The following is a 6,287-nucleotide window of genomic DNA, read 5'->3' on the forward strand; positions in this document are numbered from 1 at the left end:
AGACATTTGAGTTTAGTGGTTTTTGATTATTATGAATAAAGCGGCTGTGCGCATTCATGTAAAAATCTTTTTGTGGACATCTGCCTTCATTTCTCTGGGGCAAATACCTACAAGTGAAAGGACATAGAATAAGTGTATGTTTAAGTTAATAAGAAACTGCCAAACCATTTCCTAAAGTGGAATATCTGAAAGTTCCCGTTGCTTCACCTCCTCACTGATATTTGGTATCGTCAGTAGTTCGAGTTTAGTCATTCTCAGAGTAAAATGGTCTCTCACAGTGGTTTTAATTTGTATTTCTCTGATAACTAATCATGTTGGACATCTTTTCATATGTTTGTTGGCATCTTTTTTGAAGGGTCTGTTCAAAGCTTCAGTCCATTGATTTTTTTATTGAGTTACTTTCTTTTTCTTGAATTTTCAGAGTTCTTTATACATTCTAGTTAAAAGCCCTTCATCTAGTATTTGCATTACAAATATTACAGATTGTGGTTTGTTGTTTCAGTTTCTTAAAAGCGTCTTTTGAAGTTCCGAAGTTTGGTTTTTGTTTTTTTTTTTACAAAGTCTAATTTATCAGTTTTTTTCTCTTATGGTATATGCTTTTGTGTTCTGTCCATGAAATCTTTGGCTATCTCGAGGTCATGAATATTTTCTCCTATGATTTCTTCTAGAAGTTTGTAGTTTTAGCTTTTACTTTTAACTCTTTGATTTATTTCAAGGTACTTTTTGTGTATGATGTGAAGTAGAGGTCAAGATCGCTTTTTTATTTAGATATCCAGTTATTTCATTACTATTGATTGAAAAGATCATCTTTTACCCATTGAATTAACTTCACACTTCTGTCAAAAATCTGCTAAACATAAATGCGGGTTTACTCCTGGTTCTGCTACTAGCTTCATGACTTTGCACAAATACTTGGCTGCTCTGAGGCTCCATTTCTTTATCTGTAAAATGGGATAATAGTACCTACTTTCTTTCAAAGAATAAATACATATAAAAGATTTGCTACTTTGATTGGTACAGTAGTTTCTCCATAATTGTAGACTGTTATTATTTCTGGTCTGAATACTAATGTCAATTATATTTACAAAGCTATTTTCCATTTACCAAGCACTTTTGAATATGTTATTTGATCTGATCTTGTGTGACTCATTCATCTTAGGCTTTAGGACCCCTGAGAGAAAGAACTGCAAGATAATCGTCCTTGCACTTAATCTGTACTCAATAGTCGATTAGGTGGAACCGTAATTTCCCAAAGGGCGGAGGTTGTGTTTGTTCTTCTTTGTATCCTCTCTCAAAGCCTCCATAGTGCCTGGCCACACACACCGGATGCTCAACAGTAGTGCGGTTTCTGTTAATGAAAGAAGAACTTATCTAAGTTCTTGAAATTGGTCATGTTTCCAGTCTTTTCTCTCATTTCTCTTTCTCTCCACAGAGGTCTCTGGGTAATCAGCCTGTGACTCACATCTCACCCTCTTCCTGGCTTGCTTCCATCCTGTTTTGTGTTTCCAACAGCATCACACTTACTATGTTTAAAAACACATTCATTGGTGGTACCTGAATCAAACCTGTTTTGGTTTGCAAGAAGCACAAACTCACTCAAATTAGCTCAAGTAGACAGCAGTGTTTATTGAAAGGCTACAGGGGGACTTACACAAACAAAGGGTGGGGGTGGGGGGCAGAGGGTTTGCAGGACAACTTGCTTGACTTAAGCAACCAAGGGGAGCCCAGTAGAATAACAGCACTTGAAATTAAGTCTGGCTGTATATGAAAAGGTGAGCATGGTGTGAGAGGTCTTTTCCAGTAGATGGAACAGCTTAGATAAAGGCTAGAAGATAGGAATGTACTAGTCATTCTCAAATACGGCTTACCATTGTGATTATTTGGGAATCCAACTCATCAACTGGATTTGGAATATGAACCTGAGCTTATGTTTCTTTAAAGCAAAATAATAATAAGGATTATCACCATCATCATCATCATCATCATCACCACCACTGCAACTATTTATTCAACACTTACAATGTGCCAGGTACAGTGCTAAATTCTTTTCCATATTTTTTTTCTAATCTTCAGAAATTTTATTTTGAAATTTTATAGCTTAGGAATTTGAGGCTCACATGACCAAAGTGATTACTTAAAAGGCACAGGGAAGAGACTGGAATCCAGCCCAGGTCTGTGTGTTCCCAAAGTCCCTTAATCTTGAACCCTAAGGACTCTTTAGAACATGGTCTTAATTCTCAGCTTGCTTGTTGAATGAAAAAGTCTCAGTGTGATTGGTATTGGAAATTCCACCGCCTCCCCCCCCCCCCACCCCACCCAGTCATCTATAATTGTTAAACAGTTAGAGCAATCCTGAACTAAAGATCCTTAATGATGACTTCATCCATCATGAAGGTTTCTGGCTCTTTGAAAAAGACAGGAAATCATTATTTCTTCTGACAAGCCCTTCTTCAAATGAGATCTGAGTCCTTAAACTTTGCAGGATTATTGACACTGGGAGGAAGTCATTGCTCAGCGCCAGTTAGCATTGCTAATCTTTGGGCAAACTGCGCATTTTAAAGTTTTTTCCTTGGCTTGGCTGTTTACTTAGAGAACGTTGGTTACAGAGAACATGTGGGAAGGGCTTTGCAACTGATACTGATCAATAAGCTTCAAGAGGCAGGGAGGAAATGATGGGCTTAAGTGGTCCCTGGTGACCATCCCTGAGCCAGATGCACTTTCAAGATATCTACAGCAGTGTCTTTTTTAAACCCAGGTCTCTATTCAGAGAGAAAAACTACCTTGTGCATTTGCTGCACTCTCTTTGCGATGGAATCTTCCAGCCATCAAAGAAAACCCTCTCACTTCCAGTTTCTGAATCATGATTCCTGGATACCACTGAAATTATTCATGGTCTGTAAAAGAGGAATTGCAGCTGTGGGGAAGGACTGTGGCCCAGGAAGTAGTATGAATCATTCCAATGTAGTGTACTGGGCACCCACCCACCCAACTCTATTCTGCCTTCAGCATCCACTCCCACTGCCAGCTCTGGTGATTTATCTAACACACAGTCTTCATAAGTTGAAGTTGGTTGCTAACAGCAATTGTTTGCATCTGTACAACTCTTTGTAGTTTGCAAGGCATTTGAATAATTTATCGATTCATTCAGTAAATACTTACTTGTAATAATAGTAATATTATGGTCCCACCATGGGACAAGCGTTATGCCAGACATAGAAGCTATAGTGATAATCAAGAGTTGTACAGTCCGGTCACTACCGTCATGGAGTTAGTGGTCTAGGGAAGTTTGTTTGTTTGTTTTTAACACAATTCAGTGAAATTCAGTTTGAACTGTGATGTAAAAGGCATTTCTTATTGAGGATCATGGTCAAAAACAGGAAGACACACTGATTTCATGGAGGCTATTGTACAGGATTTCTCAAACCGTCCTCCTCACAGTCACTTGAGAGTTCATGGAGTCTAATGCAGGAGACAGAAAATATTATTACCATTCTTGCTTGTAATAGTATTCACCAGGCATTGTATATTTTGGGGGAAACAAAGGTGATCAAACACATCTGTCCTTGCCTTCAATCCTTCTGCAGCTGCCATCATCCTTAGGAGGAAGGTTCAACACCTTAGCCTGGTACAAAAGCCACTTCCGGATGATCTGGTCTCCATCTGTGTCTCTGACTCCCTTTACCACTGTTGTTTCTACCTCTCCCTCTCTCCTCTCCAGATGCCCTCCTGACCCCAGCTGTCCAGAAATGCCTCACCTTCGATGATCACTTCCTTCATGCCTTTGCCCTGCTCCTCCATGCAGTGTTGACTGCTTCTTGTTTTGTCTTTCACTGTCCCCTTTCTCATCCGCCTTCTTCTTCTGATTGTGACACCACCTTTGTTTGGAAACATTCCCCTCAACTCTCCATAGGGTGGGCTTTTTCTTTCTGTTTTAAAGATTGGTACCTGAGCTAACATCTGTTGCCAATCTTTTCCTTCTCCTCCTCCTCCTCCTCCTTCTTCCTCTTCCTCCTCCTCTTCCTGCTCCTCTTCTTCTCCTTCTCCTCCTCCTCCTTCTTCTTCTTCTCCTCCTCCTCCCCAAGGCCCTCCCCCCCAATACATAGTTGTATATTCTAGCTGTAGGTCCTCCTGGCTGTGCTGTGTGGGACACCGCCTCAGCATGGCCTGATGAGCAGTGCCATGTCTGCACCCAGGATCCAAACCGGCGAAACCCTGGGCTGGAGAAGCAGATTGCGCAAACTTAACCACTCAGCCATGGGGCTGGCCCCAGGGTGGGCTCTTGATGCTGGCCTAGAACCCCACATTCTGGCGATTGCAACTGATGCAAGGATGGTATTAACCCCAGTGAGAAACCAATCACAGTCCACAAGACTTTTGCGTTAAGATGGTTCTGGTTGGGTCTCTGAATGGTTGTGGACACACAATCTCTAACTCTGTAGTGCCCTTATTTGTCTATTGCCTGTCTCCTTCTACCACGTTGTAAATTCCTTCAAGGCAGGGACAATTCTTTGACTGAAAAAATATGTGTATGAATTTGTGTGTGTATAAAAGTAATACTTTCTCTTTGTATGAAATTTGTAGGCAGTTTCTCTATAGAAAAATAAAAAATGCACAAAAAGGTTGCTGAATATCTGTAATCCTCCCTAGGGACTCCCAAAGACATTTTAACAGTTTTTTTGCAATGCAGATACACACAAAACTCACATCTGACACTATTAGGATATAATTGAATGTATGATTTTCTAACTCATTTTTTCATTTAGTGACATATTGTGAAAACTTTACCATGTAATTAACTACTTTTCCACATGATTTTTTTTTTTTCCTTTTTCTCCCCAAAGCCCCCGGGTACATAGTTGTATCTTCTTAGTTGTGGGTCCTTCTAGTTGTGGCATGTGGGACGCTGCGTCAGCGTGGTTTGATGAGCAGTGCCATGTCCGTGCCCAGGATTTGAACCAACGAAACACTGGGCCACCTGCAGCGGAGCACGCGAACTTAACCACTCGGCCACGGAGCCAGCCCCACCACATGATTTTTATTGGCCATCTATTATCCTGTCAAGTGGATAAAATATAAAATAAATATAAAATATAATATAAAATATAAATATAATATAAAATATAAAATAAATATATAAAATATACCATGATCTATTCATCAAAACTCTATTAGAAATTCAGGTGGTTTCTACTTCTCATTATTATAAAAAATGCTGTGTCTGATTTATGTCAAAAGTGACGTTGCAAAGAATGGTCTTTTCATTACATGACGCTGGTAAATGAGATATCCATATGGCGAGTGTGTTAGTTATCTATTGATGTGTAACAATATTACCACAAAATTGCACTTAACACAATGCACACTTTATTAAAGTTTCTGTAGATAAGAGTTTGGGCATGCTTAAGAGTCTCACAAAGCTCCAATCAATATGTTGACTGGGCTGTAGTCTCAGCAGAGGTTCAGCTGGGGAAGGGTCTCACTCATGTGATTCTCGGCAGGATTCAATTCCTTGAAGGCTGCCAAACAGGGCCTCAGTTTTTTGCTGACTGTTGGCCTGAGGCCACCCTTACCTCCTTGCTGCATGCCTCTCTCCATGGAGAAGCTCACATCATGGCAGCTTGCTTCTTCAAAGCAAGAGAAAGAGGGAGAGAGAGAGAGACTCCTCCCAAGTCAGATGGTACAATTTTACGTAACATAATCATATACATATAGTCACATACATCCTATCACCTTTGCCATAGTCTGTTGGTTAGAAGCAAGTCACACTCGCAAGGAGGGGATCACACAAGAACACACACACCAGGGTGGAATCATGGGCACTGCCCTAGACTCTGCCTCAGTGAGGTTCCCAAACTTTCTTTCATTTTGAGGAAGATTAGCCCTGAGCTAACATCTGCTGCCAATCTTCCTCTTTTTGCTGAGGAAGACTGGCCCTGAGCTAACATCCGTGCCCATCTTCCTCTACATTTTTTTTTATATGTGGGACGACTACCACCGCATGGCCTGCTGAGCCATGCCATGTCCGCACCCGGGATCCGAACCAGCGAACCCTGGGCCGTAGAAGCAGAATGTGTGAACTTAACTGCTGTGCCACTAGGCCGGCCCCAGTCCCGCAAACTTTCTTGATACATGGCACCTTTAATGTCTCAGTAATTTTTCTATAGCACCTCTAGGCCAAAAGAGATACCTAATAATTCTGTTTATTAAGTAGTTAGATGCAAACAACTTAGTAAATTTTTATGTCCTAACAACTTGGTAATCATTTGAAAAAATAACACACGTAAATT

The sequence above is a fragment of the Equus quagga genome, chromosome 7 (genome assembly GCF_021613505.1).
Source record: "Equus quagga isolate Etosha38 chromosome 7, UCLA_HA_Equagga_1.0, whole genome shotgun sequence".
NCBI lineage: Eukaryota > Metazoa > Chordata > Mammalia > Perissodactyla > Equidae > Equus > Equus quagga.